The 13,567-nt window shown below is 45.8% G+C and overlaps 1 protein-coding gene across 1 annotated transcript in view; it reads right to left on the bottom strand.

The window, feature by feature from the left end:
• The window catches only part of Ndufaf6 (NADH:ubiquinone oxidoreductase complex assembly factor 6), a 139,420-nt gene that overhangs the window by 63,028 nt on the left and 62,825 nt on the right, over nt 1–13,567 (bottom strand). The window contains exon 2 of the mRNA XM_026786686.1: nt 5,030–5,253. The gene's annotated coding sequence lies outside the window, so the exon portion shown is untranslated. The remainder of the gene's footprint in view (nt 1–5,029; nt 5,254–13,567) is intronic.

Raw genomic sequence — 13,567 nt, forward strand, 5'->3', positions numbered from 1 at the left:
GGGACTACAGCACATGTGTACGACCCCAGTTCTCGGGACTACAGCACATGTGTATGACCCCAGTTCTCGGGTCTACAGCACACATGTGTATGACCCCAGCTCTCAGGAAAGGTGGAGTCAAGAAAACCACATGCTCAGGGTCTTCTTCAACTGTGTTGCAAATCTGAGACCAGCCTGTGTTATATGAGACCCTGCCAAAAACAAAACAAAAAACAACAACAACAAAATAAAACTTAGTTTCAGACTCCCTACACTGGTGCCCTAGAAATACTGATTGAATAATAACACATGGCAAATATCTCAAATCTTGTCCCTGAATGCATGTCTATGTCTGAGTTCCTTACGCTGCTTCCTCTTCAGCCTGCCTCAGAAGTTAGAGGTCAGTCCTGGACAGACAAACTGAAGCAGAAGTTTATTGTAGCATGATTAATAAAAACCCAGAGACAGAAATTGGGATTCAACCTGAAGGTCAGAAAAGCAAAACAGCCAGTCTGAAATGGCGATCCTGCCTCCAGGAATCTCAGAAAGAGACTGTGTCTGAGAGCTGTCTCCTCCCATTTTATAATCCTCTTTAGGGCTGGGATTAAAGGTCTGCACCACTACCCGCCTGGTTACTATGGAAAACTAGTAGGGCTACTGGGATTTAAGGTGTGTGCCACCACTGCCTGGTCTGTAAGTCTGATCAGTGTGGCTGTTTTACTCTCTGAACTTCAGGCAAGCTTTATTTATTAAAATACAAATGAAATATCACTACAGTTTATAGCAACATCCAATCTTCAGACAGCTTAGGGCAATCAGGCAAAAGTGCCTGTGCAGACAGGCCAGGCAACAGCACATGACCGAGCACATCTTAAGGCACTTGGAAACCTTTCTGTTGCAGGGAGACAGGGGAGGGCAAGGTGTTTGCTAAGTTGGAGGGCACGGGAATGGAGCATTACCTGATAAGGCACTCAGTTTTGGTGACCACAAGCGTGACCAGGCTGGCTCTCTAAAAGTGGGATGGCCAAGCTCTGAGAAGATAAACTCTGTGGTCACACTCAACAGCAGCAGCAAACATGTTCCCAAGGGTCAGAGATGCAAGTCAGAGTTCAGTCTGCCTGTCCCAGTGAAATAAATACAGAAATTCTCTGCACAACAAGCAGAATGGTTCTTTCCCCTTTTCTTTTTCCTTTGTTTTGTTTGGAGAGTCTAATTATATAATTCAGACTGACCTGAATCTCGCTGTCCAACCTATGGTAGCCTCAAACTGAAAATCTTTCTGTCTCAAACTGGGAGTGGTGGCGCATACAGAGGCAGAGGCAGGAGGATCTCTGTGAGTTTGAAGCCAGTCTTCTCTACATAGCAAGTCCTAGGACAGTTAGAGCCACATTAGAGAGACCCTTTTTCAAAACACAGAAGACAGAGAAAGTGGGGGGGGGAGAGGGAAGAGGGACAAAAGGAGGGAGGGAGGAAGAAACAGGGGAGAGGAAGAGAGGGGAAGGGGAGAAGAAGAGAGGAAGAGAGAGGAAAGGATGAAGGGAGGGAGGGAAGAAAGGAAGGGAAGAAATTTTGCTACCGCAGGCCCCTCAGTGCTGGGAGTACATGCACACACCGCCACACCAGTCTTGAATAATCAATGTTCAAATAAACTTACTGACTCTTGGTGACATATTTTGCGGCGGTCAGAAGACAACCTGCAGGAGTTAATTATCTCCCAGGTCATGCAGGCTCTCAGATCAAACTCGGTTCATCAAGCTTGGCAGCCAGTGCCCTCACCGGCTGAGCTATCTCACCGGCCTGGAAATCGGAGTCTTCAGACATATTATAACCCAGAGTTTCCCAGCTTGCAGATGGTACCTATTAGTGGTTTTCAAAACCCGCCCCGAGAGTCACGACTAGCGTTTAGAAAACAACTAACTGGAACTGAGCAGAAAAATACCTGAGTACATTTAGTAGGGGTATTGTCTGATGTTCTTTCTACGTGCTTACATGTGCCTGCACGAACGCATTCCAGCTCGCGCACACTGTGTGGTTATGTGAAGTGTTAGCTGTAAGTTGTGGTCAAAGGCTTGAGAACCATGATCTTGTCTAATTGGCAGTCTTCCCTCCAACCCAACGTTTCTCTCCGACTCTCTACCGATAGGACGTGGTACTTCCTGCTCCCCCGACAGAGAATGACTTTGTTCTCCCTACCCACCTGGAGGTTCGCCCCTTAATGACACATCTGAGCCAATCTGGACGTCTGCACATCCTGCTCCTCTCCCTCCTGATTGACTGCAGCACTGTGCCCCTGAAAGGAGTGCGCTTTCCTGGTTGTGTGTCAAGCTGACAAGGGCAGGATGCCCCAGGTACCTCTCACTCTGAACTAAAAGAGTCTGTTTCCAAAGAGTAAGAATTGTGTTGTTGCCAGGATCTCACACGATGCCTCCAGCTCACAATAAGTAATCTATAAATAAGGTCACAGTGGGAATTTTATATAATGAGCTAGGAACGGTATCCATACACAGAGAAAAGGCAAAGTGAGGCACATACATGTAGAACATGCTCCTATTGTGTGTTCATTCGCGAGAGTGCATGTATGCATTGCATCACAAAGAACATCTCTGAATAGTACAAAGGAACTCGGCGTGGTGGTACCCACTATGCCTAACCTGGTAGGAAGAAACAGGGGGGATCAGAGTTCAAGGTCATCCCTGGCAACTACGTACCAATCGGTCGTGAGACCAGCTTGAACTACATCAAGGGGGAGAAACAAATGAAATTTGTTAACGATTGTGGTCACCTGTAACCAGGGGAAAAAAAAAGACTAGTGTTTCACTGGGACTTCTTGATTTCTGTGCCGTACTCAAGGGCTGTATCGCACTAAAATTAATTAAATTAATTAATATTGCCCAGAACATTTTACAGAAAATGTATATTTTAAGAAGACAAGATTTATGGCTTCCAAATATCCCATAATATAAAAGTAAATACATAGTTACTTTTATTGACTGGTTAAAAAGTGGAGAGAACCTTTATTGTCTATAATGCTTAAATCTATCCTTTCCCTGATTCGACAGCATCTCGGGGTGTGCTGGTATTTCTAATTCCAGCCCTTTCTCAGGGTGTGCTGGCACATATCTCTAACTCCAGCCCTTGGGAACCTGAAGATGAAGGATTTCCATAACTTTGAGGCCAACCTATGTTACCTAGTGAGACCTTGTCTCAAAAAACAAACAGGTGGGCAGTGGAGGCACCAGTCTTTAATAGCAGCACTCCGAGAGGCAGAGAAGCAGGAGGATCTCCAGGTTCAAGGCCAGCCTGGTCTACATAGTAAGTTCCAGGGCAGTCAGGGATACACAGAGAAACCGTGTCTCAAAAACTTAAAAAAATAGTAATAAAATCAAAATAAAACAAGACACCAAGAACAAAACAAAAACAAACACAAAACAAATCAACCAACCAAACAACACCCACATAAGAGGGGGCTAGAGAGATGGCGTGGTGCTTAGGAGCATGTAATCCTTTTCAGAGCTCAGTTCTTAGCACCCACATCCGGTGGCTCACAACTGCAGTAGCTCCACCTCCAGGAGCCCCACCTCCGGCCTCTGTGGGCACTGCATTCACAAGCAGACACACCCCCACACACAACTAAAAAGAACAAAAATAACGGGCTGGAGAGTTGGCTCGGCGATTAACAGCATTTGTTGTTCTTGCAGAGGACCACGGTTCCATTCCCAGCACCCACGGGGCGGCTCACGGCCATCCCTAACTCCAGTTATGGGAGATCTGAAGCCCTCACCTGACCTCTGCAGTCGTCAGACAGACACGTGAATAAAGCGTTCATCCACATAAAGTATATAAATCTTTGAAAAACAATAATAACATCAAAACTAAATTTTATAAAATCGAGCGAACAGAGAGTATGGCCTCTGAGCCAGGCTTGGCGGTGCGGGCCTGTCACCTTCGCTAGCGTGGAGGCAACAGGAGAATCTTGAGATCAAGACCTACGCTGATGGGCAAGTGTAAGGGCAGCTTAAGCAACTTTGCAAGATCTTGTCTCAAAATTTAAACACTATGAAAAAAACCAAAACAACACAAAGGTGAAGACAAAGTTCAGCACAGCATTCTTGCCTAGAGCACCAGAGGCCCCATGTCCATTTTTAAAAGTCGCATCTTTCTCTTACTGAGATCAATCCAGGTAAAAGAAGGGTGTGAAGGGGGAGAAACTTCATTTTCTAAATAAGCACCCCATCATAAAGTACACCCCAGGTCCTCATGCAAGTCTGGCTGACCACTCAAAGTCCGCTTAGTCCAAGGCCAGGGTAATAAAGAACCATGTAGGTTAATTTTGCAACTGCTTGCAACAGGCTGCTTCTGCCAGACCTCTGGCTGGGCACTGCGAACTCCTCACCTCATCAGAACTGCCTTTTATTAAGCCTAATATTCAGAGGGAAAAGAACTGCTGATTATGGGCCTGAGTTCCCATGGCAACAGTAAAACAGATGCCAAAGCAGCTGTAGCACCGAGGAAAATAATACACTAATAATAGGTAGTCCTGTGGATTCTTTTAGTGAGACAGCTCACTGAGAGCCAGCTGTTTCTGCATGTTAGGACAAGGATGACTGTGGAGATCTTCAGACTTTCAAAGCCCAGATAAACCGTCTTTGTTAGTCACAGAATGACTCTGGGTCAAACCACTCTTACGGCTAATGTAGATATATCGTCCTGATGCTTCCGGTGGATAGTTAGTAAATGATTTTACCTCATGCTTTAAAGACTGACCACCCTCCTGCCCCCTCTAGTGCTCACAGGGACCTGGAGGGTGAGCTGTCCCCAGCATCGCACGCCCACTGCCACAGGAGCGAGCCACACGTGAACGCACAGGGGACAGCCCCCTTCCGCTGTGCTCCTGTCTCTCTGCTGAGAGCGGAGAATTAATTCCCGATAGGGAGCCTTGAGGTGAGCCCTTTCTGTTCATTTTCTGAACACAGACTCTTCAGTGTGCAGGGACTTCCATCCCAAACACCACAGAGGTGCGTGGCTTAAATCACAGAAACAGTTTCCTTACTGTGACTGAGCCTGGAAGTCCAGGTTCGCGGTGTCCCTGGAGGTGGTTTCTTCTCAAGGGTCTGTCCTCAGCTCTCAGACAGCCATCCTCTCCCTCTGCTGAGGCTTGCTGCCGTGTTTGTCTATCAGAAGGCTCCTGAAGCTTCGGACCATCACAGCGAACCCGTGGTGTCGTGCCCGGAGCTTACCTTGATGTGATGCCAAAGGACACACAACTCTCACCATCTAGGGACAAAGACATCCAAAGGCGGTTAGCAGAGCAGTCTGGACACCAGAGGAAAGACAGGGGCCAGTGCCGCTGATGGTTAACTTGGCGGTAGGGATGGATGACAGGGCCATTAGAACGGGGGAGGGGAGAGGTTCCTGAAAGCACTGAGACTGAGCAGGTCTCCGTCCTATTTAAAACACGCTCCTGCGGTGGTTTGCACAAGAATGGCCCCTGCCGGGCAGTGGTGGCACTCACTTTAAATCCCAGCACTGGGGCAGGGGCAGAGGCAAGTGGATCTCTGTGAGTTCAAGGCCAGCCTGGTCTACAGAGTGGAATTCCAGGACAGGCTCCAAAGCTACACAGAGAAACCCCGTCTCAAAAAACTAAAAACAAAACACAACAACAACAAAAAGAACAAAAAGAATGCCCCCCCCCTCGTATATTTGAATAGTCACCAGGGAGTGGCACTGTTTATTTGAGAAGGAGTGGCACTATTTGAGAAGGGTTAGAAAGTGTGGCCTTGCTGGAGGAGATGTGTCACTGGGCTGGGCTTACCAGCCCCAGTCTGGGTCCCCTCCCCCCCACCTGCAGATCAGGATGTAAAGCTCTCAGCTAGTGTTCCAGAACCACACTCCCTGCCGTGATAAAGCACTAACCTTTGAAACTGTAAGCCAGGCCCCGGTAAAGCTCTCTTTCACAAGAGTTGCCTTGAGGGTGGTGTCTCTTCACGGCAGTAGAACACTGTAAGACTTCTCCAGTGCTTTTAGAATAAAGTCTTACTTTTTTTTTTCTGATTTTATTTTATTTTTAATTGAGGTGACAAATGTGTAGCCTTAAATTTACCATCTTAACACAAAAGAAAAAAATTTGAGACAGGGTCTTAGAATTCACTCTGTAGACCAAGCTGGCCTTGAACTCACAGAGATCTGTCTGCCTCTGCCTCCCCAGTGCTGGGAGTAAAGTTATATGCCATCATACCCAAACTTTTAAAAAAGGGTTTTATTACTATTATTATTATTATGCATGTAGGGACAGTGACATTACAATATATATATGGAACTCAGAGGACCATTTAAAGGAATATGTTCTCTTCTCTCACTGTGTGGTACCCAAGGATGGACTTCATGGTGTTAGGTTTGGCAGCACTTTTACCTGCTGAGCCATCTCGCTAGCTTCCCTTTTAATTGTGTGTGTGTGTGTGTGTGTGTGCGTGTGTGTGTGCAAGCACGTGCGTGCATGAATGTGTGTGTGTGTGTGTGTGTGTGTGTGTGTGTGTGTGTATGTGTGTGTGCATATGTGTTTGCTAGCCTGGGGTGAGGAGTGAATCTAGACTTCATATGTCTTAGGCACATGCTCTATCACCAGCCTACATTCCCAGCTTGATCTTAACCATGGGGCAAGATGTTACATATTTATGTCTCTATTTGTATATGGGGATGCTTTTCAAGGCCAGAGGAAGGTTGTCTCCTACCACATGGGTCCAGGAGGTCCTGCTCAGGCCACAACACCCTTTGCCTACTGAGCTGTCTAGATGGCCTACACACTACACTCTCAAGCTGGCCTCAAACTGGGGCTCCTCCTGCCTCTCTCCTGAATGCTGGGGTTCAGGTATGTGCCACCACACCTAAGAGAATCCTTTTTAGGGCTGCATAAATTTTGGATTTTAGCATTGTGCATGTCCTTACCTTAGCACAGGCCTGAATTAAACCCTAGCAACACATATGTGCGGATGTGGGTGAGTTGGCTGATGGTCACCTAGAGTTTGTGAAGGCCTGTGTTCAATTCTCAGCCCTGCATACATGGTAAATGCCTGTAATCTCAATATGGAAGGAAGGAAAAGCAAGAATTCAAGGCCATCATCAGCTACATACTGAACTCAAGAACAGCCTGGGGTGCATTAGCTACTGTCAGAGAGTGGTCCCTGGCTTTTTCCTTTCCAGCATTACTCAAGTCTGAGGAGCCACTGGTAGCTGGCTCGTAGGACAACGGCATACAGTGGTAACAGAAAGTATCTGTGGTTTCTTCCCCACCTAATCCTGTACTGAGGATGTGGGCTGGCTACTTTATGTCGATTTGGCACAAATCAGTCGCTTGGGGAAGGGAACCTCAGCTGAGAAAATGCCCCCACCAGACAGGTCTGTGGGCAAGCCTGTGGTCATTTTCCTGACTGATGAACGATGTGGGAGGGCCCAGCTCACTGTGGGTGTTGGGCCTGAGCTGGTGGGCCTGGGTGCTGAAGAAAGCAGGTTGAGCAAGCCATGAGGAATGTAAGTGGCCTTCTTCCCTGGCTCCGGTACCAGCTCAAACCTCAACACTTCCGCCCTGACTTCCCGCAGTGATGGACTGCAGTGTGGAGCTGGGAGCTGAAAGGAACCCTCCCCTCCTCCGGTTGTCCATGGTCAGAGCAACAGACCCCTCACTGAGACAGGCAGGAAAGGAGAGCTGGCACCAGGCCAGGAAACGCCTGGTCCGAGCAGCTGTTTGCGGACTGCACACTCAGCACAATCACAACCAAGTCTCCCATGAACATTGGAAAACATTAACTAAAGGACTAGAGCTGGCCCGGTGGTGGCAGTGGGGGGGTGGTGGTGCATGTCTTTAATCCCAGCACTCGGGGAGGCAGAGGCAGGCGGAGTTCCGGGACAGCTAGGGCTACACAGAGAAACCCTGTCTCAAAAGACAAACAAACAACAAAACAAAAAAAAATACAACTGGTAAAACCTAAGCCAAGACAACCGAAGCGTGCTGAGAGTAAGAGAAATCGTCTCCCAGGAGCAAGTCCATCAGTCAGTTATCCAAAACTAAACAATGAGCCCCACAACAAACATACAAATAACACCATACAAACTGAGCAGGCTATATTTAAAAATATATGTGTATACAGATACGTAGGCAGTAACAACTAGTGAAAGACAGAGGCCATGGATTTGAAAGAAAGGAAGGAGGTGTATATGGGAAGTTTAGTGGAAAAAAAGAAAAGGGAAGGGAGAAATTATAATTTCAACCATTAAAAAAGTTAAGCCAAGTGAAGAAGTAACACAAGCTACATAAATCCTAATGCAGTCTCATAAGGAGCGCACACAAAGCAATGACAATATAAATTACTGCCATTCGGTGGTGGCGCACACCTTTAATCCCAGCACTCGGGAGGCAGAGGCAGGCGGATCTCTCTGAGTTCGAGGCCAGCCTGGTCTACAAGAGCTAGTTCCAGGACAGGCTCCAAAACCACAGAGAAACCTTGTCTCAGAAAATAAACAAACAAAAAACCAGGACACTAAACCACCAAGACCAGAGAGGAACCCCCCCCCCATGTGTCACGTAATTAAAACACTAAAGAAACAAAACAAAAGTGTCCTGAAAGCAGCAGGAGGGAAATACAGAGTCTGGAGGCAGGTTCGTTAGAATGTAACGGGTGAACCCTGTAAGCCAGAGGGCTTGGAATGATGTATGTCAAGTTCTGAAAGATAGCAACTGCCAGCCCAGAATAGTAATCCAAGCAAAGCTATCTGTCATAATTAAAGGAAAACTAAGCGTTCTCCATGATAAAAATAGATGAGAGGAATTTATGGCCATAAAGGCAGCTCTGCGGGAGATAGAAGGGACTCTACAGACTGACAAGGAAAACAAATCACTCACAAAGCAGGCCAGAGGGAAGATGAAGCCATGCTACAGCCGTGTCTGCCAAGGAGGGGCCTCAAAACCAACAGGGCGGCAAGAGTCAACACACAACTTTCTTTACCTGAGAATTTATTTTATTTCATTTTTTTTTTTGTCTGCTTTTTGTTTTGTTTTTTTCGAGACAGGGTTTCTCTGTGTAATAGTCCTGGCTATTCTGGAACTAGTTCTGTAGACCAGGCTGGCCTCGAATTCATAGAGATTTGCCTGTTTCTGCCCCCCAAGTGCTAGGATTAAAAGTGTGAGCCACCACAGCACGACAAGTTACAATAATAATTCTGAACACTAATTGTCAATTCTTCAGTCGAAAGACACAGACTAGTAAATTGGATAAGGAAAAAAAAAACGGGCACTAGCCAGATGGTGGTGGCATTTGTCTTTAATCCCAGCACTCGGAGGCAGAGGCAGACAAATCTCTGAGTTTGAGGCCAGTTTGACTACATAGTGGATTCCAGGACAGCCAGAATTTCACCAGGAAACCTTGTCTCAAACCAAACCAAAACAATAACAAAAAGCAGGAACTCTATGTGTAGCCTCATCACACAAAAGACAGGTACTCCTTAATGGCAAAATGATAGAAAAAAAGACATTTCAAGAAAATGAAGTTAGAAAACAAACATTTAGTGTCTGATGCGGTAGACATCAAACCAGCGCTAGTAAGGAAAAAGATAAAGATGATCACTTCATACTGGCTGAGCAAATGCCCAATCAAGAGCACGCTACAGTTCTAAACAGGCACACTCAGTTTTACAGAGCAAATACTAAAGGTGAAGCCACATGGTGCACGGAGAGGGGTCCCTTTGTTGTGTCCCAGCTGCCCGGCTAGCTTACACCCTAAATAATCACACAGAAACTGTATTTATTTAAACACTGCCTGGTCCATTGGCTCTAACTTCTCACTGGCTAATTCTTACATCTTAAATCTGTGTATCGCCACATGATTGTGGCTTACCGGCAAGATTCTAACCAGCGTGCATCTCAGGCAGGAGACCCACGGCGTCTGCCACTCTGCCCTTCTTCCCAGCATTCAGTTCTGTCTACTGCACCTACCTAAGTTCTGCCCTATCAACTAGGACAAGGCAGTTTCTTTACTTAACCAATGAAATCAACACATAAACAGAAGGAACTCCGACACCAGCCACAGATTGACCTCAGCTTAATGGCAGTGAAAATTTCTGTGCCCTGTGTTTATTCACTGGCAGACAGAGTGAGAATGACTCCCACAGTCCCATATATTTGAGTGCTTGGTCCCCACCCAGTTAGGGGAACTATTTGGGGAGGATTAAGAAGTGTCCCCGTGTTGGAGGGGGTGTGTCACTGGGGGTGGGTTTTCAGTTTCAAACGCCTATGCCATCCCCAGCCCTGCTTCCTCTGCCTCCAGCCTGTGGATCAGATGTAAGCTCTCAACTGCTGCTCCAGCACCATGCCTGCCTGTGTGTCAACACACTCCCTGCCATGGTGATCACGAACTAACCCCTGAAACTGAAGCAAGCTCCCAATTAAATGCTCTCCTTTATAATCAGCCTTAGTCATGTGTTTCATCACAGCAATAGAAAACAGTAACTAAGACACAGGTCATCCTGACTGAAAATGGAGAGAGATCTGAATGAAATGACACCGGAGATCAAATGGATTGGACATCTACAGAACATACTATTCAAACACTGAAGAATACGTGTTTCCCACAGTACAAAGCATCCCACGGAACTTTTTCTAAAACAGATAATATATTAGGTCACAAAGCAACTCTTAAGAAATATAGGAAACCTGAAATAATTCCTTGTAGGCTGCCTGATAACATGGAATAAGACTGTAGATCTGCAAGAGAAGCCCTAGAACATAGACAAACGTGGAGATTCAACAACACACTATTGAACAACTAATGACTCTTTGAAAAAGAAAATCAAGAAGGAAATAAAGACATTCCTAGAAACAAATGAAAATGAAAACAAAACATATAAAAACTCATGGGACACAGTGAAAGCAGTCATGAGGGAAATTAATAGCTCTAAGTGCCTAAAAATTAGAGATCTCAAATAAATAATGATATACCTTACAACTGTGAAAAATAATAATTAAGAAACAAAATAGAGAGAAAAGGGGACAGGAAGAAAGAAGAGGGGCTGGAGAAATTGCTCAGTGGTTAAGCACATTGGCTGCTCTTGCAGAGGACCTGGGTTCAGTTCCCAGCACCCACTTAGTAGTTCACAGCCGTCTGTGACTCCATTTCCAGGAGATCTGACGCCTTCTTCTCGCCTCCATGCCAGGCACACATGTGATGTACATACATACATGCAAGCACAGCATTCGTACACATAAAAGATAAAGATAAAAGATGACCTGGAAGAAGACATTTGACAGAATGTCGAAAGGCGATTCTCGTGCTTTCTCATTGGTTACAGATAAAGCATGTTAACTTTTTAGGGATTGCAATACTACAATTTTGACAAAAACAGAAGACTTTTTTGGTTTAAAATGAATTGTGACTTGCTAGCAGACTGCAGGGTTCAGGTTAAGTTGTCGCTACAGTGAAAAGTCATTGAGAAGATATAAGTGCTGGCTATAAAAGTCTGAGCCATAATTAAAAAATAGTCTGAGTTACTTTTTTTAGTTTTGGACAATATGGTTCCCAGCTATCAAATTTATGTGTCTTTTTAACAATAATTTGTTTCAAATCTGAGTTGAAAGATTACACCGCCTAGTATTGTAACGTTGGAATTTTTAAGATTACTTGAGAGATTTTTCTTCTTTAAAACTTTTTTAGATTTATTTATTTTATGTATATGCATGTTTCACCCAAATGTATGTATGTGCAACATGCACTCACCTGGTACCACAGATGTCAGAGAGTGGTGCAGCTCTGGAAAGGGCATTATGGGTAAGCCACCCTGTGGGTGTTGAGAATCAGACTTGGGTTCTCTGCAAGATCAAGTGCTCTTAACTGCTGAGCCATCTCTCCAACCCCAATAAAAAGACTTTTCATTTGATTATCATTTTTCTCCATTTGTCTGTATGGCCACAACTTCCCCCATTGGGAATGGCAAATTTTCATATTGGCTTGAAGAAGGAAAGAGGAATAGACACTAAACGTTTAGTATTTTAATATGGTAGCCTAATAGTTTCTGCCTGAAAGCTACGGGACTCAGTAGAGACCAGATGAGTTAAAATTTTACTGAGTTCTGCTCTTCATACTCCTTTGAACTCCCTTCCTTACTTCATCTTGAACAACCAAATGCTAGTGCCTTTTGGCTCTGGAGACCAGGCTGGCCTCTAATTTCTAACTCAGAGGTCTGCCGCTCCACCTTCTGAGTGCTGGAATAGCACATGCCACCACAGCCTGGGCCACTCTGTCTGTCTGTCTGTCTGTCTGTCTGTCTGTCTGTCTGTCTGTCTGTCTATCCATCTATTTTTGTTTTATGTGCACTGGTGTTTTACCTGCATGTATGCCTATGTGAGGGTGTTGGGTTCCTTGGAACTGGAGTTACAGACAGTTGTGAACTGCCATGTGGGTTCTGGACATGGAGCACAGGTCCTCTGGAAGAACAGTCGGTGCTCTTAATTCTCTTGCAGAGACATCTTTTTTTTTTTAAAAAAATGGTTGTCGCTGGATGGTGGCTGTGCAGGTCTTTAATCCCAGCACTAGGGAGGCAGAGGCAGGTGGATCTCTGTGAGTTCGAGGCTAGCCTGGTCTGCAGAGTGAGTTCCAGGATAGGCTTCAAAGCTACAGAAAACCCTGTCTAGAAACACACCCCCCAAAAAAAAAAGAAAAAAAAAAACGCCGGGCTGTGGTGGCGCACGCCTTTAATCCCAGCACTCGGGAGGCACAGTTATTCCATTAAACAAGGCTCTGTTTGCTAAAGAAAGAATTCCTTTCCACGGTAGGTAGAGGTACCATCTTTAATCCCAGAAAGCTAGAGACAGAGACTACTAGAGAAATCACACCCCGTCAAAAGGCACAGAACAGTGATCATGGAGTGCTGAGCCCCAGCTGAGAGATGCGTCTCTCAACTCCCACAGCTACATTTCGGGGAACAGCATGGAAGGGGGAGCCAGACCACCAGGAAGTCGGCTGTGAGATTTTATCCCCTAGACATGACAGGGAGCTTCACTCACAAGACCTCAACAATATGGCTGCTTAAAGAAGACCAGAAGACATATAACACCTACAGACATGCTAACACGGTGTCGGGGAGGTCTCTGGGACCCCACCCCTAAACAAAGAGCCACCGGCAGTAATGAATGCTGAGAGCAAGAAAAATAATTTCCTAAAAGCCCCACTTACCCTTGTACCTTGTTAAGAATCATAGGGCAAAAGGTATCCATATTACAAGTGCAGAAAATGATAAGACAGTAAGATTATTCTTAAAGATTTCATAGGCACCAGCTCCTTCCTCAGCCATGCAGCCATGGGGCACAGTGGCAGCAGGCAGCCGGGGGTGACACTGCCATTTGTAATAAACCAATCCAAGCGACTTCCCATGAAGGGTGGCAAATAAACTGTTCTATCACTGCATGCTAGTGTCTCACGGAGGAGAGGGGGGGGGAGCGAGAGAGAGAGAGAGAGAGAGAGAGAGAGAGAGAGAGAGAGAGAGAGAGAGAGAGAGGGAGAGAGAGAGAGCGAGAGAGATGACAACAGCGCCTTCCTTGGAAATTCCT

The sequence above is a fragment of the Microtus ochrogaster genome, linkage group LG5 (assembly GCF_000317375.1).
Source record: "Microtus ochrogaster isolate Prairie Vole_2 linkage group LG5, MicOch1.0, whole genome shotgun sequence".
NCBI lineage: Eukaryota > Metazoa > Chordata > Mammalia > Rodentia > Cricetidae > Microtus > Microtus ochrogaster.